This window comes from Ictidomys tridecemlineatus, chromosome 5 (genome assembly GCF_052094955.1).
Source record: "Ictidomys tridecemlineatus isolate mIctTri1 chromosome 5, mIctTri1.hap1, whole genome shotgun sequence".
In the NCBI taxonomy this organism is placed as follows: Eukaryota; Metazoa; Chordata; class Mammalia; order Rodentia; family Sciuridae; genus Ictidomys; species Ictidomys tridecemlineatus.
This window is the reverse complement of record NC_135481.1, coordinates 144945375-144972136: the sequence shown is the minus strand read 5'-3', so window position 1 is coordinate 144972136 and position 26762 is coordinate 144945375. Positions and strand designations below refer to the sequence as shown.

The 26762-nt window shown below is 39.6% G+C and overlaps 1 long non-coding RNA gene across 2 annotated transcripts; it reads right to left on the bottom strand.

Moving 5' to 3' along the window:
• Positions 1-777: 777 nt before the first annotated feature.
• LOC110597652 (uncharacterized) lies at positions 778-8703 on the bottom strand. Of its 2 annotated transcripts, XR_013439474.1 has the most exons (4): positions 6352-8703; positions 4525-4640; positions 3882-3977; positions 778-2551 (listed from the first exon to the last, which is right to left on the bottom strand). It is a non-coding gene; the product is annotated as an uncharacterized LOC110597652 (long non-coding RNA). The 2 variants fall into 2 exon arrangements; XR_013439473.1 differs by having other exon boundaries at positions 4525-8699.
• Positions 8704-26762: the final 18059 nt, after the last annotated feature.

The following is a 26762-nucleotide window of genomic DNA, read 5'->3' as shown; positions in this document are numbered from 1 at the left end:
TAGATCATTGTCTCCAGCACTACTGGGCTTCCTTCAGCTCCTCCACTATGAGTTCCTTGTGCTTTGGGAATGACTTTTCTTCTCCTGATTCCCCTGGCCCACATATAAGCATCCTTTATTTGTTAGTTTCAATAGCATCTCTCCTTCTCAAATAGGATGAGTCCTCCCACTCTGGGCTCCCATGATCCTCTAGGATGACTCCTAGTGCAATTGCTTTTCATCTGCCTCACCCTGCTCTGTGAGTTTAAGGCCAGGTTTGCCTTTGTCACTGCATCTGGTACCTAGCATGAAACATACATATAGTATGTGCTCAGTGATCTTTGATGAAAGTAGAAGAGAAGGTAGAGAGGAAAGGAGAGAAGAAGGCAGAAAGTGAAATGAAAAGGAAGGGCAGAAAGAAGGAAGTAAGGACAGAAAAAGAGATCACTGCAGAGTCATGGCCTCTTTGTCACACCCCTGCTCATGGCCACACTCTTCCTTTTCTTTCTTCCTTCACCATTTTTCTTCTCTTTATAGAAACTCCAAAATTAAAATAATATTAAAACCATCCTTGCCTCAGTATATACTTTCAATTTGATCTGCTTTTTCTTTTCTTTCCTTTTTTTTTTTTTAATTAAATTTTGGTTTGCTTGTTTGTTGTTTGGTATGTGTGTGTATGTGTATGTTGTGTGTGTGTGTGTGTGTGTGATTCTCCACCGTCACTCTACAAATTCAAATATATTTCAAAGCCCAATTTACTCAACAAGCATGAAATACTAGGTCTCTCTCACACATATCTCAATAAACAAATGTGTTTTATTAAAATTCAATTTTTATTTGTTTTGAATCTTATAAGAGGTGTTTGTAAGCCATCAAACAAGTTCATCTTGATACTGACATTGTAAAACCAATGAAAAAGGAAGACAGTAAAAATGAGAATATTGGGGAGTAAAGCAAGAAGAGACATATTTGGGGAAAATCTAAAGAAAATGTGGTCTTTGGATAGCTACATATTCTATTTTTATTTTTGTTTGATTAATAACTAATGGTTGATTTAATAAAATTAATGTCTAATCTGCTTAATTTTTAAAGAGAGCTTTATTCCCCTCCCCCACGGAATGTAGAAATCAGAACAAAGACATGCCCAAGCTCCTTTAGGGCTTATTGTCATTGAATAAAACTCTCCTAAGCAGGGGTTGAAAATGTAGTTCAGTGATAGCCTGACCATCAGGCATGTACTAAGTCCTGGGATTGATCCCCAGCAAAAACACACATACACACACACACACCCCACACACACAAATAAAATTCTAAGGTGTATAATACTGTTGCACTGAATAAGAACTAGATTAAAAATCCTTCAAAGGAAATTTTCATAGTATTCAATGAATTTCCCTTTTTTTGCACAGAGAAATCAAAAGAATAAAAAAAAATAAGAGAAAGCTGAGTACAATATAGTGTTATGGGGAGAATATATGGTCATTTAGATTACTGTTTTCATCTTTCACTTTCTCACCTTAAGAAAATTTAGTGCAGGGATGACTGAGTTCCAGAGTAGGGAAAGAAGTGAGTCCCATCTAGATTTGTTCATGATGGGATATTTCAAAAGTTAAAATTACTAACTCAAGTCTGGAAAATAAGAGAGATTTACTTAGGCATTAAAGATAGGTACTAGGCAGTAAAACTGATAGATCCTTATTCCATTGTCCTATAAGAGGCTGGACCACTCAGAGAAGTTAATTCTAAGGAAATTTAGAGCAAGTTATAGGAAATACTTCTTCACCTGCTAGAATTCATGCTGAGGAATTTGCTGCCACAAGCAGTCATAAAATCAATCACTGAGTTGGATTTTTCCAAGGGGCAGGATAATGTATGACCCACTCTTCTGACTAGTTGGGGAGGAGAGAGGCAATCAATTCGCCTGCTTCTAGGAGATCACAATTGATTACAAGTGGGGTCAGCAAAAGGATGTCCCCCACACTTGATCGGGATAATTAAAAAGTGTTTGCCCATGCTCATAGGTCCAGCAAGGACAGTGAAAATAGGCTATCGAGATAAAATGACTTGATCCAATATAAAAAAAATTTCTTTGATAGGAAAAAACAATTAAAAACACAAAATGTCAATTCCAGGAACAAATATATGGTACACCTTAAATACTTTTATAGGAATAAAATTTCCCTTTCAATATGAATACAACATAATGTTTTGCATTTTTAATCTAATTCTCTAATCAGTATTCTTGGAGTATGTCTGACAAATTTGAAAACAGATAACATGCATGGCAACTTTTTTTCTAAAGAAGAGTAGAGTATAGTTGAAAAATTGTGAGTGCATTGCAAACATTAATAAAGCAGTGTTAAGTTTGAGGTTGTCATGTTGAATGTCAGTAACGAAGTCCTTTGATACAGTTGTCACAGTTTAAATTATTTTTTAAGCTATCGTCTTCCCCCACCTCTTTAACTTTTCTTTCTTTCTTGAAAATGTGATGTAGTTTCCAAGACTTCACTTTATGCTACTTCAGATACATCAAAAGCAATATTGCATCGTTGGCACTCTAATTTATGAGCTTCTGAAAGAGAGACCAAAAAAAAAAAAAAAAAAAAACAGCATGTCAGACATGGTTAGAGCCTGCGTTTTTATTTGGGGACAAAAGAGTGTCACATGATTTATTAAAAAGAAAATACTTTAAAAAATTATAAGACAATATAAAATCCCAAGTAAGTCATGATAAAACCTTATCTTCAAATTAAAAAAAAAAAAACTATACCTTCCTAAAAATGTAAAGAAAATGCATTGTCATCACCTCTGGAGAAACAAGAAATATTACTAACTTTAAGAGACAATAACCTAATTTCATTATCCATGCTAAGAGAAAGTAAAAATATAAGATGTCTAAAAGCTCCTTCATGGCAAATCACTATAATTTACAATAGTCATTGTAACTTTGGAGCTTAACAACAACTTTATTTTTATAAGTATGTTTTATTTAAACATTGCCCTGACCTTCCCCCCAAAAAATAAGTACATAAGTTGATGCCTTAAATCTGACGTCAGGGGGTCTTCTAGAGTTGACAGGGTACTGTGTCGAAAGCTCTGTAAGACTTTGCACAATCAGCTCATACCTGCTACAAACTGCCGTGGACATGCAACCTCTGGAGCCAGTCCTAGCTCTGTCTCTCATCAGCCAGGTTTCCCTGGGGAACTCATATCACTTCTTGTAAAGCAAGTTGCCAGTGTATCACAAATATCAGTAAGACAGTGTTAATTTTGAGGTTATCTCGCTGAATGTCAGTAATAAAGTCCTTTGATAAAGTCATCACAATTTAAATTTGGACTTTTAAAATCTATTATTTTATTGCCTAGATATGATGGCTTTAAGTTTAAATCAACATAAAGTTACTTTAAAAACAATGACAACACTGTGCCGTGATATCGTTAGTGCTCAGTCATTGCTTCCCTCCCCGCTTCAGTCTCCAGAAAGCCTGGATGTTTCTGAGCGCACCTCTCCCTGGGAAGAGAGAGGGACAGTGGAAGTCAATTCTGCTTTCACAGATTTGAGGGTAGGATTGGGGGAAGTTTTCATTATTACATATGCTCCTTATTCTGGCCCCTACCCTTTGTTGTATCCCTCTCTGATGGGATTTCTCCCTGACCTCTGCACTCCGCAAAGTCAGTTAAGCATGCTCCCTGCTGCAGATCTTCCATTTCTTCTTCCTTAGACTCAAATGATTGTCTCTTCCCTTCTCCCACCAAACCCTAACTTGTCTAAACTCACACTGACAGGTTGGTCCTTGGCTTACATGTCGCCATCTCTGAGAAGAACTATCAAAGTCTGAGTTCCGTGCTCCTTGTATGTAGCCCCACTGTACTTTCACCACCATTTTTCATTGTTTATTTACCTGTAGCCACCATTAGACTTCAAGCTCTGCATGGCAAGAATTTGGTCTTGTTCTTTCAAAGAACTCCATTTCTGATAGACTCACTTTTCAATGGTTCTGAATAGATTTAAAAAAATAAAATAAAATCTCTAGAAAAGGCTGTTCTTGTTGCTCAAGGCCTTTGGTTTTACTCTACAAAACCACCCTCTAATCAGAGTTTGCCCAAATGAAACTGATATTTCCCCATTGTATTCAAAGCCAGTGTTCCAGAAGAACTTGTGTTGGAGTTGTGGGGAAGTGGGTGATCTTTCATGAAACTAATACTGGGAAATCTAGAATGCAGTATAAATTGGGGAAAGTTGGGGGGAAAATGGAGACATAATTTCCTTGGGTTTATTTAGCCTATAATGGAAGATTCAGATGAGTTATGTTTTTTTTTACATAAGTCTAAATTTAATTGTTAAATCCAATTGCAGTTTACACATATCTCAGAATAGCAGAATTGTCTTAAACTTAAAATCATGTCAGTACATATGGCACATATACTTGGTTTGGTGGTGGATAGTCAGAAACGGGGCAGAGGGGTGGCTACAAAGCAATTGGAAAGCCAGTATAGTATAGTGAGTTAAGCAGACTATTGAAGCAATTTGCCCTCCCATTTTACCTGAAAGATGTAGTTAGGGGGCGGGGGATGTGGCTCAAGCGCTCGCCTAGCATGCCTGCGGCCCCGGTTCGATCCTCAGCACCACATACAAACTAAGATGTTGTGTCCGCCAAATACTAAAAAATAAATATTAAAATTCTCTCTCTCTCTCCCACTCTTTCCCTCTCTCTCACTCTTTCTTTAAAAAAAAAAAGATGTAGTTAGTAGAAGCAGAAACATGTTATAATGCTTATGAATGATTCAGTTCTTTGTTTCTCTTTGGAAATGCAGGTGGAATCTGCATTTTGAGATATCTGATGACAACAATAACAATAACTGGCATATTTAAGCAAGAGCAAGATTCAGAGCCCCTGCTAAGGACTGTTCAGGTATTGTTTCATTAAATCATTACAAGATCCCTAAGAGGTGTGGAATTATTTAACAAGACAGAAGAGTAATACTTGAGGCTAAGTGATTAAGAAATTTGCCCAGGGTCACACAACTAACAATCAGCAGAGCTAGGCTTCAAGCCTTTGGTCATTCAATTCCAGAGTTTTTCCTGTTAGCTTCTAGCTAACACTGCTGCCCTCGCCCAAACTCAGATAATGAGATGTAGTGAGAGAAACCTGAGGTCTAGATCTGAAGCGTGGCATTAATTACTGCTCACATCAGCTTGAGCAGGTCACCCCATCTCTCCAGTTATCTATTTCATCATCTATGATATGAGAATAATAATATTATTATATGCCTTTCCTGCCTTAGGAAAGTTAGGAAACAGGAAAGTACTACACAATTATCAGCTGATAAAAGTTTATTTAAAAACAGTATAGTTGTGAAATTGCTTGAATTTAGTTGTTATTTAGGGAGTATTTTATGTGTGACAGTTGAAAATTAGTTCTATCCAACCCAAATAACATAGATAGATGTAAATGATGCTTTGCTCACATAAACAAATGGGTGTGGCTTGAAGGAAAAAGTGACTGTACCATAACCATGCATTCCAACCTTGAGTAAACAATAATTGGCATCTACAGAAAAATAAGACATGAAGAGAAAGTCTTCATTCTGAACACACTTGTGCTTATACCATCTCTGTTACAGAGCAGGAAATTTTGAGTAATAGGGATTTCCTGAGAATTAAAAAGTGGTTTTCTCTTGGGTTGCAGTGATGCATGCCTATAATACCAGCAGCTCTAGAGGCTGAGACAGAAGGATCACGAGTTCAAAGCCAGCCTCAACAACTTAAGGAGACCCTGTCTCAAAATAAAACAAACAAACAAACAAACAAAAAGGGCGAGAATGTGATTCAGTGGTTAAGTGCCCCTGAGTTCAATTCCCAGTACACCCCCCCCCCAAAAAAAAGTGGTTTTCTCTGAAGAGTAGGCCAGAATCTCCATATTTACTTATTTAGAGAGGACTGATCACTTACATGATTATAAAATTTTGTTTTACAGCCTATATACCCCCTCCTAAAATATTTTTCTATTAAGAATGAAAATGCAAAAGGTATTATCAACTTCTATTGCATGTACACGTCTATGGAAAATGTAATATTAAACAGAATATAACTTGAACAAATTAGAATCATCAAATTTTTCCACCTAACCTTAGCGCTGTGGCCTCCTCGATTTTAGTGAAAAATAACATCATTGACTAAAATACTTTATTTTTTTCTCCTACATTTGTTTTGTTCCTGAGCATAGAGTCAAATACTAGAAAACATGCATAAAATTTTTCTCTGCCAAATATTCATTCCCCTTTGGAATAATGCCTTAATTTTCCTTTAGGATACCATCCTCTTTTTTGATTCTCAGTCTTTAAGGTTTAAATGGGGCTAATTATACTCACTGTCTGCAGTAGTCTGCAAGTGACTTAAGTCTTGGCCAATCAAAATGACAGTGGTTTTTTTTCAGGTTTGGACATGTCACCCAAAGAAGACCTGTGGACATCCATCCTGGCCTGTTTGGTGCAATTATAGGAAGAAAAAAAAAAACTAAACAAGTAAGATCCAACTTTTGGTATCTTTGCTGCCACTTTGAAGAGAATATATTTGAGAATAAAGCCAAAGGAAAGGAGAGCCACTAAATAAAACAATAGTTTCCTAGTGGTTTCTTTTGCACACCTCTCTCTCTTCCCCTGATTCTTTCCATTATGTTAGTTAGCACATCCTCTTTTTGTTATACCAGTCCCTTGTGAGCTTCTGTCAAGTTTAAGCTGAAGTCAAGCTTACTAACCCAAAGAGATTTAGTTGTGCAAAGTTTCTATGGATCACATTATGTAATCTATCAGGACCCCTGCAGCCTTTGGGGAATAGGAAGTAGAAAGAAAATCTAAGAAGTCAAATTTACTCCTTTTCATTTTCCTTCTCTGTTATCCAAGAAATGTTAAGTATTAGTAACAGCAAATATACATGGAGTGACTATAATCTGACAAGCACTATTCTAATCCCATATTGTTGGTAAAAAAAATTATTAATACCTCTTACCAGGTAAGGACACCAATAGGACAGAATTTTTTGTAGTGTTTCAAAAGTTATCCCAACACAGAAAGATAAAAGTTAAGCCTCAATGGAATACCTTCCAAATATCAACATGTATTATAGTTTTATCAGCATAACAATCTAGAAAAATCTGAGTACAGTGACTCACATCTGTAATCCCACCAATTCAGGAGGACTGCAAGTTCTAAGCCAGCCTCAGCAATGTAGCAAGACTCTCAGCAACTTAGCAAGACCCTGTCTCAAAATTAAAAAAAAAAAAAAAAGAACTGGGGATGTATGTGGCTCAGTGGTAAAGTGCCATTGTGTTCAATCCCCAATACAAAAAAAAAATTAAGAGCATTCTAAATTAGGACTCAAATTATGCTTCAAATTATTCCTTTCCCATAGGAAATCTGTAATCCCAAAAAAGAGAAAGGAAAAAATAATTGGTTTTTGCTCTACCATTAGGGTTGAAAATCAAGTTCGAATTATAATCCCAATGTCATCCTTAACTGACTTTTTGAGTATGGGTACTGCATAACCCTGTGTGTCCATAAAGTTATCAGTGAAAGCAAATCTGCTTATTTTACCTAAATTATGCATGGAGCAAATGAGAAATATATTTGGAAAAGCCTTGAGAAGTTCAAGGTTCTAGGTATATGCAAAATATTGTTATTACTACAATTACTAATAGTAGTAGTAGTAGTAGTAGTAGTAGTAATAGTAAGTGTCAAAAATTCATATTTGTCTGATTAAGAGAGAAGACTTCCCTCTTCATTATATCAGAGGAAATCACACAACCTGAAAATCACAATAAGGTCGTAATTCCCAGTTTATGCTTAATGCCTTATTCTACATGTTTTCAATTCCCATATAGGAAAGAGCAACAATAGAAATAATACTGGTATCAAAAGAGCTGGTTCTAGACCTGACTCTGCCACTAGCTTACTTTGTGACCTAGGATACCAACTTCCTCTAGCCTTCAGTTTTCTTATCTACAAAATGAAGGGATTAAATTATGTAATGTGGTGGCCATCACTGGTGCTCACCTATACCTGGCTGCCCTCTTCTAGGCACACACACAAGACTATCTCAGATCACTCCTATTTATTCTTGAACAGGTGACTAATTCCAGTCATACGGATATAAACAGCAAAGATCTGTGTTACTTCTGGATATTTCTTTGCCCAGTGGAGATTCTCCAATGTTCTCTTGCATTGTTGGAGCCACAGAGGACACTGCTAATATGAGATAGTCCATATTATTATTCATAATAGAGTCTCTTTCTTCTTGGGGCCTTGAGTGGGTATGTAAAACAGAATTCTCCAATAATCCACAGTTGGTAAGTAGTGGGAATGAGAAATGAGCCATTGTTGTGGTAAGCCTCAAATATATTAGTGCTATTTTTTCATAGCAACATAACCTGGCTATTCTAATTAATACAGTTAATTTGGGGGGAGATTTGTGAGTACCAAGGATTAAAGCCAGAGGTACTTAACCACAGAGCCACATTTTCAGTCCTTTTTTTTCCCTTTTGAGACAGTGTCTCATTAAGTTGTTTAGTTCCTTGCTAAGTTGCTAAGGCTCTCTTTGAACTTGTGATCCTCCTGCCTCAGCCTCTTGAGCCGCTGAAATTACAGGTGTTCCTCATCATGCCCAGTTAATACAGGTAATTTATGTAATTATTCTCAACTTTCTACTTTTATTCTCAACATACTACAATTGCTATATATATATATATATATATATATATATATATATATATATGTTTTTATACTTAAAAATAGATTTAGAGCAAAAAGATGCTATAAAACCTATAGATCTGCTAGAAAATTTTTCTTTATATCATATAGGGAAAGATGGGCTAAGGAGAGGCCCTATGGAGTTTCCCTACTCCCAAGAGAGGACATTCTATAAGATCTCTTTGAACATGAGTTTTTCCTCCAATCAAGACCTTAAAAAATAAATATAAGGGGCTGGGGATGTGGCTCAAGCGGTACCGCACTTGCCTGGCATGCGTGCGACCCGGGTTCGATCCTCAGCACCACATACCAACAAAGATGTTGTGTCCACCGAGAACTAAAAAATAAATATTAAAAATTCTCTCTCTCTCTCTCTCTCTCTCTCTCTCTCTCTCTCTCTCTCTCTCTCTCCTCTCTCTCTCTCAGAACTAAAAATAAATATTAAAAAAATTCTCTCTCTCTCCTCTCTCACTCTCTCTTTAAAATAAATAAATAAATAAATAAATATAAAGGAGTAATTTATCTTACCAGAAAAATAGATATCAAACTAGAAAGACACATGGGCTAAATAAACATATACAAAACATAAATGTCAATTTAATAGAATCAGATATTGCATTTAATTTATTGGTTGTGTTCATTTGAAGATGTGGCCCAGATGGCTTGCATAATAAGCACGTTTTAATTAATTTAATAAATAACATCATATTTCATCATATCTTTATTCTATTAACCGAGGAGTATAAGGTTAATTTTATATAGTTGCATTTTTGGACCAGAAAACCTGTTCAAGGAAAATATCAAATGGATGAAAATCGGAATAATAGTTATTCATAGTCAAGGAGAAAACCAAATTGGAATAACATTTTGTGTACTATATCAAAGTCTTACTTGCATTTTATTGACATCCACATGAGTCCTTGACTTCTACATAAAATATTAATGGGACCACATAAAAATAAATTCATATGCTTGGCAAATTTCTAATGCTTTTTTTGGGAAGTGGGTATTGGACACTGGACCCAGGGGCACTCTATCACTGAGCTATATCCCTGGCCTTTTTTTATTTTTATTTTTTATTTCGAGACAGGGTCTCACTAAGTTGCTTAGGTCCTAAGTTGCTGAGACTGGCTTCAAACTTGTGATCCTCCTGCCTCAGCCTCCAAAGTCACTGGAATTACAGGTATGCAACCCCATGCCTGACCCAAATCCAACTTCAGCCATACTGCACATCACAGGGAGAGTGAGTGAGCTACACTTCTCCCAAATTGTTCCTGTGACTGTTGAGTACCTTGAGTTAGTCATATACCTTAGGTCAATGATAGATCTTGTGCTCACCTTTGATGATCTTCAGTATGTCAATAACAGCAGTGACTTCTGTCTTCTTATTTATACTTTATCTTTCTTGGTCAGCCTCATATATCTAGCCCAGTATCTGGGTTTTCTCCTTTATGGACAGAGAGTTTTGCAGTGAGATTCAATAGATACTTTGTAAAAGCTTGGCAGATGCTCAATTGGGCTCACAAATATTTCATAGTTGAAGAGAATGAGTGGTTCACTGACAAATAGCAACAGCCATAAGTGTTTATTGAATGACTGAACTTTTAATAATTAAAGAGATCTGTACCATAAAACTCTTCTGTGACACTGCTTTAAAAGAGACTACATGAATAGAGAAAGGTATAGAAGGATATAAATCAAACTTTCCATTTGTGCATCTTAATTCATGGGTTCAACAAACAGTTATTGAGTGCCTTCTGTAGTCAATACTGAACACTATATTAGTTCCTTCAATGAGTTGTACTAGCAATCTACTGCTGTATAACAAAATATCTCAAAAATGGCACATTAAAACAAGAAACATTTATTATGTCACAGTTTCTGAAGGTCAGATATATGAAAATGACTTTTCTAAATGGCTTCATTTATGGTCTTTCATGAGGTTGTAGAAAGATGTTGGGTGGAGCTAAAATCATCTTTAGGCTGAGGGGCCTGGCACCCAGCTCACTGATACAGTCAGCAGGCCTCCCTCAGACCCTCGCTGGCCCTACAGAGACTTCAGGTCCTGGCCACATGGACCTTCTTGTAAACTTCCCAGAGTTTGTGATCCAAGTGAGAGAAGCCCAAAAGCATGTTCCAAAGTCAGAGGACACAAGTATCACATGTGTCCTTTTACTTCAAAGTATCATGGTGTCACCTCCAAGAATTTGACTTCACTTCTTGAAGAGAGGAATGTTAGAGAATTCATGAATAATGTTTAAAAAAATATGAAGGAGGATGATTAGAAAGAAAAGTGGTTAAATTTTACTTCATATACATTTTGATATTCTGACTTATTACTATTGACATCTGTTACTCTGTAACTTAATTTTTTGTTAATAGACAATTTACAAATGGTCACTTGCTGGGAATAGGAAGAGAGAGACAGGGACTTAAATCAGGGGCAATCCTCTCCCTTTCTCAGCCTCTTCATAAGACACTAAGAAAGCATTAATTTTCCATGAAGATATTTGGTATCTTTAGATGATAACAAATATTTTCAGTCACATATCAAGGTATTGCATAGACAAAAAATTCTAGTCAGGCTGGGTACCTTGTATCTCAAAGAAGGTGAAGGAAACTTGAGATGACACAGAACTTTAAGATCATGAGGAAACTTAGAAACTGCCACATAAATGTGTTTCCCAATGAATGATAATGTTCCAATTTATTTAACTTTTAATGGTCTGACTGTATTTTTGACCTGTTGAACTGTTTCACAGATTCAAATTTTCACCATTGTCCTTCACATCATATAATGAATTCTGAAGCAGAATTTCCATCTGTCAGTTTAGAGAATGCAGCATCTCATCTCTGCATTGAAATCAAGTTCCCCTCACCTTTCAACAGCCCAAGTACCACTTCATCATCAGCAATGTGGAAAGCCACAAATCAATTAAACTTACCTTGCATTTATGAGTGCCCATGAATTGCACTTACAATGGTTTTACAAAAAGGGATGGCAGTGCAGGGTTCTCAACAAAGACATGCAAGTCAGGTAATAGCACATTTGGGGTCAGTGACACTTTTCCTCTTTGTCCTGTCTGTGACTTATGCAGAGTTCTTCATTTCCCACCCCCCTCAGGCTCACTGCCACATCAACATCGCAATATTCCTTGTTGCTTTATTTGAATCTAAGAAGAAAACCACATGCAGGTTTCTGAAGAGCTGCATGTGGCTAAGACAGCCTCAGGTTGGAATGCAGCCCTGTAATCCCCTCACAGGGGTGGAGAGGGAACAACTCCAGAGAGGGTTCCAAATGCACACCAATGCCCCTTCAAGCTAAATTTTGCATTTCGTTTTCTGCTTTAAAATCTCTATTGGCTGCACATCTGAGAAGGCTTAAGAACATAATTTATTCCATATAAGGTTTCCAGTAATTTATGCTCACTAAATTGGCAACATAGGAAGAATTTTTTCATTGACTACCATGGAAGATTATTAAAGGCCATCTTGCACCAGTAAAGACTGCTCAAGCAGTCCTACTATATATCTGAGGAAATTTCCAAGCATCCTGAATTTTAAAAGAAAACAATGTTCATCTTTTGAATTTGTACATTAATAATGTTAGTTTTTAGATAATTGTCCTTCCATACAAAATCCTTCTCTGGAGAATCTAACTCAGGGATAGACTTCATCTTTTTTTTTTTTTTATTATTATTTTTTAGTCCCTCTTTCCCAAACTAGGTAAATACAGGAAAATCTTATTTCTATAATTCACTTTACTTCTGTATTTTTTTTTCCAATTTCAGGTTTATGCCAAGATAACAGCTCACTGCCCTGAAATGCTTGATTTCTTGACAGGTAAATATTAACTATTTGTTTTCAGCTTTAGCTTTCTCAGCAAGAGACAGAATTAGAACCAGCTCCTTCATTGTTTTTTCTTTGGATGTAAAACAGACAGGATCTATATGCACAAGGCCAAACCTATGGTTACAAAGTAGAAACTGTGTTCCATTATTTAAATAGAAAGTCTGATATTTATATCTAGATATTTATAGTTTCTATTCAATTATTAATGATTTTTTTCATTTTCTTTCCAGTTTGTTTTTGCATCCAGTAAATGTAATCATGGATTGAAGCATATTATTTGTAATTATTTCATAATGAAGTCATAGATCTTCCTTCCTTATTATTTCTTAAAAATTTTGTTTGTGCTGAAAATACTAATCTGATACATTTGTTATGATAACTATTTATATTTCTAGGTTTAGCCATTTGTGTATGAACATAATTCCCTGAGGTGATAGAGGGAACTATATTGGCTTCTGTATTCATCAACTTTTTTTGTCACTATAACAAATGCCTGAGATATTCAATTTATAACAAGAAAAGTTTTATTTTGGCTAACAATTTTGGAGTTCATCATCAGTTGGCCCTGTTACTTTGGGCCTGGATTGCTTCAGCACATCATGGCAGGAGTGTATGGTAGAGCCAAACCTCATGGTAGGAAAACAAAAGAGAACCAGAAGGGACCTGAGGGTTACCTAAAGACTAAGCCCTACCTCTTAAATTTTCTACTACCTCTCAGTAGAGCCACCCCCGGGGCCAACCCAAGAGTAGCTAAAATGTAAGGTATAATTCCAGAGGGAGCTGATCATGTTTTTATTTCATTTAGTCCTGTAATACCTGGGCATTTGGGAGACATTCAAGATACAAACTATAGCAAGTTTACCTCAAACTCCCTAAAGTTGGTCTATATTTTTATAGTCTGCACAGGGTCAGCAGAATGCCAAAGACTTGGCAATTGACTCAACTCTAGATTTTCTATCTTTTTCATTTATGTCACCCAATATCATGTGAATCTCTTGTAATGGGCTCTCTGGAATCACATTATAGTATTGATAAAAGAATTTGATTATATCCTTATCAAAGGAGGCTCACAGTCTTCGAAAAAATGTTCCTGTCTTTGAATCATGTGCTGATGACTGGATATTTGACCAGTAATTCAACTGCCTGGATTCTAAGACACAGGCTGGTGTTTCCAAGATGATTATCAAGGCTAACGTGGCCTTTTCAACTCAAAGCAAACAAAAGCTATAAACTTCTTTACTGAAAATTCTGAATGCTCCCTAGAGCTGTGAACACCAGTAAACATGCTCAAAAAATGTATTCTATTTCACCTTTAAAGTCCTTCACAATATGAATTCTTAAAAGAGAATTCACAAGAGAGATAAGGTGGTATGAGGAATATTTTTTTTAACAGGAAGAATATATTTAGAAAAGAAGAATGAGAAGATGTCTTGCTACTAAGCCAGTGGGAATTTGAAATTTCTCCAAGCCAGGGAGCCAGTAGAGTAGCTAAAACATAAGGTATAATTCAGAGGGAGCTGATCATGTTTTGATTTCATTTAATGCTTTTCTTCATGCTTGTTTCCAAGATCTAATTGGTGCCTATGTTGGAAAATGTTAGCACAAAGCAGTGTTATAACAAGGGCATCACAACATCTGAGGTGAACCCCTCCTCCTGAACGGATCTCACCCTCTCCCTGGGAAAGTGATTGTAAAACCCTAGGTTTTAAGAGTCCAGGGTATTGACATCTCACAAAGACATCCAACAGTTATATGGAAGCCATGGGCCAAAGAAGATATTATCATCTTCATGCACTCCTTAGCCCGACTAAGAAAGTATCTTGGCAAATGCCCAGGCTTTACATAAAATTACATATATATATATATATATATATTGCTAGGCATGGGGGTGCATGCCTATAATTGTAGCAGCTCACGGGGCTGAGGCAGGAAGATAACAAGTTCAATGCCAGCCTCAGCAATTAAGGGAGGCCCTAAGCAACTTGGTTGAGACCCTGTCTCAAAATAAAATATAAAAAGGACTGGGAGTGTGGCTCAGTGATTAAGCACCCCTGAGTTCAATCCCTGGTACAAAAAAAAAAAATGTATGCACAAAGTTAAGTTTTTAACCCTGTGAGATTTTACCATGGCTCTGAATGGTTGAAAGGCCAATATAAAGAGTATGGTTGAGTCATGCTGAGGAGACAAGCTAAGCAGTGATTAGGGAAAAAAACAAAACAAAAACAAAAACTAAGCAGCATTAACTTGAAGCCTGTTGGATAGTATTTTTCATATTTGGCACTTTTGAATTTCTCAGAAGTGACTATCCAAGGTCTGGGCTTGAATCCACGGTTTAATAACTTGTATTTGGGCTCTTTAGTTGGTAGGTAGGTCCCACCATAAACAAGAACCACTTGAAAATGACTACTTGATTATAATTAAAAACCTCAAATAATAAGCATAAAATGATATTTAGATGTTCCAATATCATTAACACAAATTAAAAATCTATATGTCTTATAATAACTATTAAAATGTATTAATTATACAAATTAATGGGTTTCACCATAGTATTTTCATAATACACATAAAACTTGTATTCTTAAACTTGCATCATTCATTCATTCATTCAAAATGCTCTGAGCTTTAATTATGAGCCTGGCACAGGGCCAGGGGCTGGGAACATAAGTGAATCAGTCAGAGTCTCAGCCTCCAAGGATCTTCCAGCCCTGAGGGAGAGAGAGACCCATAGAGAACTAACCAAAACAGTGTGCTTCATCTGTTCTGGTAGAGGCATAAGCCCTGAAGAGGAAGCCAAAGGTACAGATACTTTTGGCATACGTGCATAGTTAGCAATTCATTCTGGCTCGAGTACTTTTTGGCCACCATTCTCCATGTACTAATCTCTTCTGATAGTGCCACAGTCTTGTCTTCTTTAATGTGTGTGTCTCTCTGCCTCCAACCTTCAGGTAAATGTCCAGGACATGATGAGCTGAATTTATTCACTATAGAAAGAAGTATAAATATAACTTAAAAAAAAACACATAAAACCAACCTCATCTTGGAAATCATTGCAAATCCACTCTTCTCCCCACCCTCCAACCCCTAAAAATGAAAGAGAGGAAAAGACAAACTCTAATTAAGAACAATGTGGGACTCTATAGCTTCTTTATACAAACTCTAGCAATTTAAGGAACAATGACCCCCCAGAGGAAAAAGGGACCTCCTCTACCTTTGCTCTGTATTTCGGCACCAAATTCTCTTACCTCTCCCTCTCCCTCTCCCTCTCCCTCTCCCTCTCCCTCTCTCTCTCCCTCTCCCTCTCCCTCCTCACCCCCATTCCTGATCTTATTCTGCCTCTATCTCACAACTTCTGAATCCCAGGGCAGAATCACCCCTACTATGAAGTCTTTCTCAGGCAGTTTTTCATTGGCAGAAAGGACCGTTTACTCTATCAAGTTTCCAAAGCTCTTGGTATCAGTTATCAGAGTGTATTGTATTGTCATGTTTTCCTACCTCTCCGTCACTAACCTAAAAACCTTTCAAGGGCAGAGACTCCAACATTCATATTCACAAGTGCCTTGTCCTACGCTGGACACTCCTATCTACTCAATAAGTACATGTGAATAAATACACAAATGATAAGTTTCTATGGGAAGTAAGAAAGTAATTGCTCTTACTCTCCTATGGGATGTCTGCATTCTCCTTGCTACACACTTAGACCAACAGCTCCAATCACATTCCCACTCTTCCAAATATCCCATGACTCATTTACCAGGAGGGGAAAGTCTAAATTTAGAATAGGTCTAAAGTATAATCAGGTAGGCACAGCTGACCTTGACTTTTAATATTCCTGTAGGACAGGTTGGTCTAGGTTGACCATATTCAGCCAAACGTGTAGTCCACATGGTGACTCCTCCCTACAAGTTAAAGATTTCAATACTATTTCTCATTTTGTTGTTTTGAATTAATAAAATAACAACTAGGTGCACTGATTATTCTTTCACAATGGCCTTAGAAATATTAGATGCTCAGCTTCATGGAAAGATAACATTACCATGTATCCAGCCACAAAATTTAATCCTAAATCAACAGTTTACTTTAGATTCTCCCCTGTGTTTAGTTGAACATGTACTTTCAGTTTGCTTGCAGTGACCCCACTGATCAGTCAAAGACCATGAGCACAGAAAGGTGTCCAATGTGGTGAACCAAGATGTAAAATCTTGGTTTGAATCAATGGGCCTGGTAAAACCAGCCTGAGCTGGCTTCTCAGAGAAAAGAGATTGACTCCTTAGCATATGGACATCCACATAGGTCCTATTGATCAAGGAATCTTTCCCAGCATGGTCTGTGTGTGCAGTAGCGCCTTTCCTGTGAAGGATAGGCAAAGACCCCTCTCACAGAGCAGAAAATGACTCTAAGCAGGTAGTAAAAACAGAAAACAAACCCAGGCACTCTTCTAAATATTTGTGAAGACCTACGCTGTGACTTGTGGCATTATAGCCAAGATGAGAAAAACATATGGACTCTTAAGAAAGTGGTGATTTTGAAGACAAAGTTATAAAAATGGGTAATTGTTATAATTGGGCTGGGAGTGGGAATACAACTATCTTTAATTTCTCACCTTCAAGTCACCTATTTCCATGAAAAAGAATATATTTTACAACAAGAAATGTTTTTAAATATAGTCTTCCAATATACCTTACCAAAATGGCACACTTTGTGATGCTGATTTTATGATTTATGTGGTCAGATGACCTTGGTTCAAAACTTGCCTCTACCACTGACCAGCTACATTATACTTCAGGCCTCTGTGCCCACATCAATAAAATGGGAATAATGCAATAAATTGTCATGTGCTATTCCAAGAGTGAAGTTAAAATGACAATTAAATGAAGTAGGAACATGCCTGGATCACATAGCTAAGTGGTTGTTCAAATAACAGATAATAAATTATGGTATAGGTCTTAATCTTAGAAACCATGAGATAAAGATGAAATTATTCTCCTATACTTCACTTACTTTATATTGCTTTTCCTGGGTCTACACAATCCCATAGGCTATGTTTTTTATTTGATTTATATCTATTGAAGGATGATATAGATATATAGATATAGATATAGATATAGATATTAAGTTCACTGAACATGGACCTGCATCGCTTAAGAAAGCATGAAAAAAGCTGAAGAAAGAAAGGAAAGAAAAAAATATGTAGGTGAAACACTCTTCACACCAATTTGATGGAATAATTAATGGTTTCTGTCATTGTTACTTATTTATTCTGCATACTCAGTTGCAGCTACCTTTAAGGTATTATCTGCTTTTCTAGCTTAAAAAAAAAGTCAGTTTAAAAGTCTTTAATTCCTCCTGAAACTACTGTGAAAAGAGAGTGAAAGTAGATTAAAAGGGAAAAATGGGAAGATGCCCTCTTTGCCATTTGTCCCTCTATTAATACTTGCAGACAAGCACCTCTGATAACATAAATGAATAGTTTTGTGTCCCCAACTGAAAACATTTTTTTTCTGGGGCCCCATGCAGATATTGGGATTAGTTAGGACAAGAGAAATTTTCCTGTATGTGTTTAGATTAGTGTCTCTCTCTATAACTGGAAGCTTGAAATGTGACCATTTGTTTTGATGTTGCAAATTGGGTTGTTTACTATACCCTAATCTGCATCCATCTCCCAGGAATAATACACACCAGAGTTGCCCCATATTGTAAATGCTTTTCTTTATTTTTCCTTCTTCTCCTCTTATAAATACAAGTGCTCTCTTAATAGGTTCTCAAAAAGAAATAGTAATCCTGCATTTCTTTAGCAAAGATACAGAGCTCAAGAAGCACCCCTGGTTCATCTCTAAAATATGGAAAGAACAGGGTCACACTGACCCCTCTCTGAAAGCTGCAGACTGTGCCATGGAAGGGGATTCCTTGCCCTCCTTCCTGCAGCCTCCGGAGCCCAGTAGTCAAGACGCTAGAGACAGCCAGGAATCCCCTGGCTGGCTCCCTGCAGGCTAGGGCAGCTCCCAAGGGATTGAAAAGCTAACCAATTTCTCTCCTGAGTCTAGTCTGGGACAGAAGCTGGCTGCCAAGAGAACCATCCTGGTTTCTTCCAGACCTGGCTTGTTCCTAACTGGTTGGGTTTGGGAGGTCTCTTTGCCTCCTTGAGCCTGTGTACCCGCAGCAAAAAGGAGACAACAGTAGTAACTGATGTCGGGTGTTGTAAGACTGTAAAGAGAAAATGCAGGTAGCTTCCTGCAGGTCTCTTGGCTCATGTCTGTTTCCCTTGTTTCTATTTTTCTTGTTTCTATTTTGGAGAAGTCCAAAATAATGTTTGTACATTGGAAATCAACTTTGTTTGTGAAGATTAATACACTGAAAAAATCGCTGCAGAGCCAAATCTAGAAATTAAAAAGTCACATAGGCAAGGGCGTAGATTTCGTTTGGGGCGGGTGGGCAAAAGTAGAGCAACGCAGTGAGGCAAGAGCAGGGCTGGGAAGCCCAAGTCCAGCCTTGGCTATGGTTTGGGGTGCTAGGTGGGAGTTGTCTCAGATTAGTAGGACCCGTCGTAGTCCTGCTGTTGACTTAGGACAGCGGAGAATGAGGTTTTGCACAGGACTCCTTCTCAAGTTCTGAATTCTTTTCTACCTCGGGTGCCTCCTTGCACTGGCCAAGATACCAGGAGAGGCAAGCTAGGGCCTGTCCAGTCTGGGGATAAAGAGGTGCAAATCAAATATTCTAGGGTTCCCTGCAGAGAAAACTGGGTGCAGATGCAGGACCTGCTTTTCTTCTGTCCTCAGCAGAACCTTAAAGCAATCTACCCCTACCAACCGCTTTTTGTCAAGCTGACCGGATTTTCCTAGTACTGCAGTTGTTGCCTCCTCTCCAACTCCACCTCCAACTAGTTATCTGCCACAGGAGACTTCTTGGGGATTAGTAGGCAATCCTTCCCCACTCCATTTCCCCCCCCCCAGCACTTAAGAATGAAATTAAACTTTAAATAGACGCGACTGTGGAAGGGTGCAGCATGAGCCCCAACTCTCAGAACCAAAGAGAACACATTTGCGTCGATGCCTCCAAGATAAATGGGCTTTTTGCTTTCTAAAGACCTTATACTTAGTAAAAGCATCCAAGCAAGTCAAAGTTCTCCCAGGAAAAGAGTTGACTGCGGTGGTGCCAGAACCTCCCCCCCTGCCTAAGTTCCTATTCTTTTTTTTTTTTTTATCTGTTCCCACGAGGATAAGCGCACGCATGTGCGCATGTACACGCGTTTGGTAAACCCCAAATGACAGTCATAAAGTTTCCAGACCTGACAGCGATAGACCAAACCTCACACTGGTTCCTTTTCTGCAAAACTACTTGCTCCTCCCCTGTTCTGCCCTTTGGTATCAGTACCAAACATCCTGGAGACTGCTTTCCAACCACCTTTATTTCTGCCGCCCCTCTAATCCGACTCTGTTTCAAATTCTCTCGGTTAATCTGAGGGGAAAAAAAAAAAAAACCAAAAAACTGAGGATGCCCCAGTCAGGGTGTATCCATTGGGTTCAGATACTATAGCCTCAACTAGTTACCTTTCCCTTGGAGCCTCTTTAAATTAGCTAAAAGAATCCTGTTGGGGCAGTGAGGTGGAGAGATAACCCCTTCCTTCTGCTACCCAGACACTTCTTTTAATGTGCTGAACTTCTGGTGACTGTGCCAAAACAGTGCTGACCGTTGGGAAACTGAGGCTGTCCTGAAGGTCATCTGAGTCTCTATCCCTCTATCCCTAGAAAACTCTGTGGAAGCTTCACGAGAACAACAAGGAGTAAGAAATGGCAAAGAAAAGATGTCAAGCTATGGGCATTGCTGGGGGACAAGAGAGACTGGAGAAAGGGTGCAAAAGTTGAGCAAGCGGTTTGAGAAGCCCTTGACAGAGACCAGAAGTTGTGACTGGGAAACTGTGGTGGTAGATCCTAGTTGTCTCTGATGTTCTTCCTCCGCAGGCAACATGGAAACCTCAGGCTGGGGAGGTGGATCGGAGTGATGTGGGCAGGGTGAGTGCACGTGAAGGGTCAACTCAGTACCATGCCCAAACCTCTGGCTCCTAGTGCTAGGATAGGAAATTTTCTCATTTCCTGAGGTGAATAAATTTCCTAAGGGTTGCCAACGTTGGCGAAAGGAGGAGGACAAGGTGGTGCTGTACCACGGCAGGGGCAGCTCTAGAAATCAATCAAATGGAAAGCGAAGGCAAAAGGCATTGGTGGCGACGGATTTACTTCCTATCAAAACGTGGATTTACCCCATCCGTGCAATTCCAGGCCCTTCCCCCGTCCTTCTTTCAAGTTCATTCACTTGGTGTTCTGGCTCATGGGGTTCTCAGCATCCCCAGAGTATCAGCAAAACCAGGGACATTCATTCCCAGCATGAATTCACCTGGGACCAGGTTTCTGGGGCTCTACCTGGGGCCTACCGAGCAGTGTCCCCATCCCCCCTTGGGGCAGCTGTGCCTGGCGGGTGGCGGGCGACTCCAGGAGGAGCACAAGCAGTGGAAAGCTGCTTCGAGAACAACTTTTTTTGAAACGCATTGCTGTCCCCCTGAAAGGTGTTATAACAGCAATTCAATTACAGTAAATGGCGCGCAACGTCTTCGCAGCTGGAAAGTCGGTAACTAACTGTGACGGACCGATGTAAAGGAATCCGGCTAGACTTGAATTACTTTCATTTTCCTCCCTCCTTCTGATTCCCTTTTTCTGTTTTTTTTTTTCTCTCTCTGTATTAATTGTAGGTGGACCACGGGTTAATTAACTCCAAAGAGCTTAGTCTATCTAGACAGAAACACACTGAGAAATTGGCAAGAGATCCTAAAAATTGGATGTGGCGTCAAAAAGATCGCCCGAAGTTTCTCGCGTTCCATTTCTTGCCTCCAAGAAACAGAGGCAAAGTTGTGCGAGGTGGTCATCTGGCTGTGCGTGTGTCCAACTCCCCATTTCTGTATTTAAGACTATGAAGCCTCGTAGCAGGAGATGGTGCCCACTAGATCCCACGTGGCCTGGTCTGCAGGCATCCAAGGAAAAGATCAGGTGCTCCTGACATTGTTCCACTCCGAGGTCATTGGAGATACCTGACACATTTGACACTTGAGTCACGGCTCATACATTTCATGCTCAACTTTAAATTAGCTTCCACGGAATTAGCATCAACAAAAAACAAAGCAAAGTATGGGAGGAGGGGAGCTGCTTACTTTTCAGAGCACTTGATAGCTTAAAATCCACAGGGAGGGCTGAAGAAGGTGAGATTCGCTCACACTTTGGCAGTCATTTAAATAAAGGTAAAATTAATATTCGTTCCTTTGAAGTTAGAATGATGATGGCTTGAAAGAGGATTTTATTTAGTAGATGTCATAGCAAAAGGCGAAGAAAGGCATTGCCTCGCCTGGAGTTTTTAGTTTCATGATATTTTTTAAAACATAATTTTAGAAAAGGCCAAGACGGTCACGCGGGTGTCCTAACATGTTTTCGCCTCTCTGCAGGACAAATCCCTTCCTATAGTGGCAGGAGGTTTCCAAACATTGGAAACGTTCAATTTTTTTGCTCTAGGAGTAATGGAGCTGGAAGATGCTTTGGGAGGTTTCTTTCTCATCCAGCATTCAACTAGGCCCCTGAATGGTTTTGGTGTTTGACTCCTGGAGAGGGCAGCGGTTGGATGGGGCCTGGCCCCTGCTGCCAAGCCTCCAGCCGGCTAGTTCCCCACCTGAGCTCAGTATTTTCCCGGCTACACGAGGCGCCCCGCCCCCCGCAGTCAGCTTGTTGCAAGGCGATGAGCAGATACTACAGGAGTGGACTCCCGGTTTCCTGATTCCCGGTCACCAAGCAAAAGGGTGAGGGGGCCAGGTTGGCGTTTGGCCCCTGATAGGAAGGGAGTGCGGTGCTTTGTTAAGGGCGTGCTCCGCCTCAAACGCACCGAGGGAGCTCCAGCCCTTGCCCGACCAGAGGCGTTTGGGTTCTTTTCAGCTTTGTTTGCTTTAAAATCTAGAAATTTAGAGGCGCCGTTTCATCTCAAGCTCTAAGACTCTGACCTCCTGTTTGCAATCCTTTGCTGAATCCTGACTCACCGCCCCCCATTCCGCCCCTTGGACAGGCGAGAATGGGATGGCGAGAGCAATGTTGCTCTTGTGTCCTCCTAAGGCTGACCACGGTTAGGAACCGAAAACCTGCAACTATCACCGAAGGTCTCCTGCAGCCTGAGATGTAGGTTTGCTGCCCTTTCCCCCCGCCCCTGGAGTTCCTTGTTAAAAATTCGCCGAGCGGACATCCTGCACAGTCCCTGGAGTGTACAAGTTGCATAGGTGTCACCTCTTTGGCGGGAGAAAACTCCTCTTTTATGGGCAAAGTGGGCAACCCCTCAAGACTGCTTCATTGAGTTGTGTGTTTGTTTTAATGGAGCCTCCTGCCGTGTTTGTTTTAATGGAGCCTCCTGCCCGCTCTGCATTCAGCTCTGCATCCATACCCTTAGACCTTCCTCCTGTCAACGGAGGAGGTTTGAATCTCTGGCCTGGATCTGGTACACTCGGCCAGCCCTAACGTGCGCCTAACCTGGATCTCGGCGCAAACCAAGCTGGTTGCTTAGTCTCCCCATGGGGTTAGGTCGCTTCTCCGGCTCAGAGGCGACAGACACAGACCGCATTCGGCCAAAGATCGTCAAAATTTCCCCACTCTCTTACTTTTTCGCGCCTGATTTTTTCTCTTCCTGGACGCCAGGACCGGCCCCATCATATTTCACTGCACAAAACCTCTCTTTTAAAGCCCAGTTGGGGGCCTCGACCCTTCTTAGACTACTAAGAAAGAGCACGATTTGAGAGCCCTGTAGGTGGCCCTTCTCCAAAGTCTCCCCTTCATTTGCTTCTCTGCTCAAGTGTTTTAAAGTTACACTTCGGATTGCTCTGAATGCCTTTAACTGTGGATATGGAGAGGAAAAAAAAAATTTTTTTTTGAGAAGCCGGATCTAGGGGGAAGCTACAGCCCTGAAAACATCTAAACCCTGACTCCAAAACTTCCAGGGTGAGAAGTTCCCTGGGTAGAATTGGCAACTTGAGTGCCTAGGAAGGTTCTGGATGTGGGACTTGTGGGGCACTCACACTCCACTTTCCTCCACCTCTCTATTCATCATACCCAGGGGCCCAGTTTTCCTCTGCATAGAAGCTGCATCTGGGGGGCTGTCCAGCCTGCCAGGCACCTATGGTTTGCCTTTTCACCCCTATCCTGGGGGTGGTCCCAGAGTCTGCCCATAAAGCCAGAGCCACCAAAACTTTGAACTTATAAAACCAGTCTGAGCAATTCTTATACTTCTTGATTTCTGCCCACCTGTAAAGTAATATACATTAATAATGAGTTAAGTCAATTAAAAAGGGGAAATTTTTTGTATAAGTCTTCTTTTCCTTCTCTGGGGTTCCCTCTTAGAGATCTCTGAGTATATGCTCTCAAGGGAAGTTCTCAGAAATTCAACTTCTGTCATCTTGGCTATAGAGCCAATGAAACTAAATAATTCAAATTATTCCCAAAAATATCTTATTCCTTTGTTTAAGATAGTAAAAAAAAAATAAAACTGGAAGAGTAACGTTAAATTAGTTCTTTTCCTCCTGCTCTTCCTAAAGTTTGATGAACCAATTGCAATTAATTTTAGATGAGACCGGATTTAGCATATTTGCCATTACTCTGGTTGTTCCCAAGATTGGCTCTGTTTTATCCCCCTGGCTGTCAAGCCAGCTTCTTCACACTCCTAAGTCTGGCCCCACTTCAGAGTTCCTTAGTTTGATCTATTCTCATAGTAACCCTCTCCTCAGCTCCTTTAATTCTCCCCCATGGCTCAATCAGAAAATTTACTTTTATTTTATTATTATTATTATTATTATTTTGTCTTTTGTTTGAACCAGAAAGTGCTGACTTGTTGAACAAGGGGAACAAATATATAAGTGAGCATTTACTCCCATGGAATGAGTCAGGTTTAGGGGTTAAATATATGTCATGTGCACAAAATATACATAGTCACATGAAAATTTTTATACAGCCAAATATTCATACAATTTACGTGGCAAGAAATTGTCTGGGACGAATTTTCAATGTAATACCAGACTATAAACTGAATTTTAAAAAAATCTTAATCTGGATAAATGAAGAGGAGAGCCAAACCTAACTGTCTAGGAATAGTTTATTAACTACAAAATCCAAAACTCTTCAAGCTTCCTATGCTTGCTAGAAATGAATTGTCTTCTCCCCCCCTTTTATTGGAAATAAGATCCTAAATTCCTTTGGACTGAAAGGAAGTTATGAGACAAGATGCAATTTTCTCTTTCTTTTCTGACAACTCTGTCATCCAAAGGATCACAGCCATGTCGGGGTATCTGTCTGGGGTGGAGGGAGGGAGAAACACTAGTGAGAGAAGCCCTGCAGCCTATGGCCATCTTTGCATCAAAATTTTCCAGACCTCTATTTTTGATTGTGATCCCACTGATCTGAGTTTGAAATGCGAGCGCAGTGAAGCCCCTAAGCCTTCAATCGTGTGAAATTTTCAAAAGATCTCTAGAAGCAATCTCAGGCTGCCTGACCCCTGACAGGCACCGATCTCTTTATTCCTCTCTCTGCCAGCACTTCATTTGTTGGAATATCTTTCAGATTTGCACCTCCGGATGACAAACCCGAGTGTTTATTATGTGTACATGAATCGGAAATCTTCAAGCCCGCACAAAAGCACCATCTTAAACATAATATTTAATTTCCCAGCCTAAGTGCCTGCTTCTTTATTTGCTTTTCATTAGCTTAAATATTTTTTCCAGGTCTCCCCTGTGTCACTTTGATATTTAGATGATTCTCTCTTTTAATCATCATTTCCCCCTTGAAAAATCCCCTGTTGCCATCGTCTGCGGGGCTCACACAGCAACGTCACTGTGCTGCGGTCAGTGAGGACTCATAGCCCAACACATAGCAGCTCAGTCTGGGGAGGGCAAGTCTCCAGGCATGGTGGGGACCAGTGGGGTGCCAGAAAATAGACTCGCTTTTTAGCTAGCAGCCAGCTCTGAGTGCGGACCAGTGACGACCTCCCATGTCATTCCACATTTTTTCCTCCAGGCATTTTTAATTTCTTTTATTATTTGTTAAAAACAAAACCAAATCTCAGGTGGCTTGCGAAGGTGTTGCTGTAGCTTTAGCTGCTTGGAGTGTGCTCCGCCCACCGCTGGCTTGTAGGAGCGTAGGCGTCGGGTTTAGCCTTTCAATCCAAATCAGTCCCTGCGAGCTTGAGGGCATTAGAGGAAAGGGGAATGGGGGCATTTCTTGGGAGAAGGCCGCTTCGTTAAAAATTCCCTCTACCAAGTAATTCATTCAAGACATTAGAGTAAAGACGTTGCCCAAACCCTTTCCCAAACTCAGCTCCTGGCAGGTAATTTAGAGCCTAGTGGGACACCCAGGTGGGCTGAGTTGAGGCAGAGACACCCTACTCCACTCCTGAAAACCCCAGAGGTGAATTGTTACTCTCAGGCACAGTCCCAGGTCGGGAGGTGTTAGGTTGAAGCCTGAACCCCACCCCCACAATGTTTGGTAGGGCCGTGTTGCTATGATTAACTTATTAAACCCCCTCGTAATTATTTTAATTTGACTGGAAAAATACTTTGGGTGGCGTTGGGATGTGTTTGTATTTACCCCCCCCACCACCATAAAACCTGTGTTAAAACAAATGTTACTTTTCTCTCTGCGTACATAGACCCTCCCTTTTTGAAATAGACCGCAGGGACTGCCATTAGATCGAATGGCAAGTCTTTATGGAAAGTGTTTTGCATAATTACATACCAAAGCCAGAACAGTCACCTCCACATTTTATGGGTCACAAACCATCAACAATTGCCACATTATTGTCCACGAAACCTTAGTCCCTTCATTGATGGAGCGGACTCTACCGCCTAATCTAGAACGGGAGAGGATGGAAATTTCTTCTAATAAGAACCCGAGAAGATTATGTCCCCACTGACAACGTGTTTACATATAGTTATAAAGTTCAGAGGACCGACAGGGAGAGGAAAGGAAATCGGACTAGGCCTGATTAAGCGCGTTCATCGGTCTAATATAGATAGTGCATCAAAAGGAGCTGGCTGAATACCTCTCCCCTTTTCAGATTCGACCCCTTTTCTACCTTTGTGATGCAGTAATTAAGATATTCTTATTTAGACAGACAGCTCCTCTGGT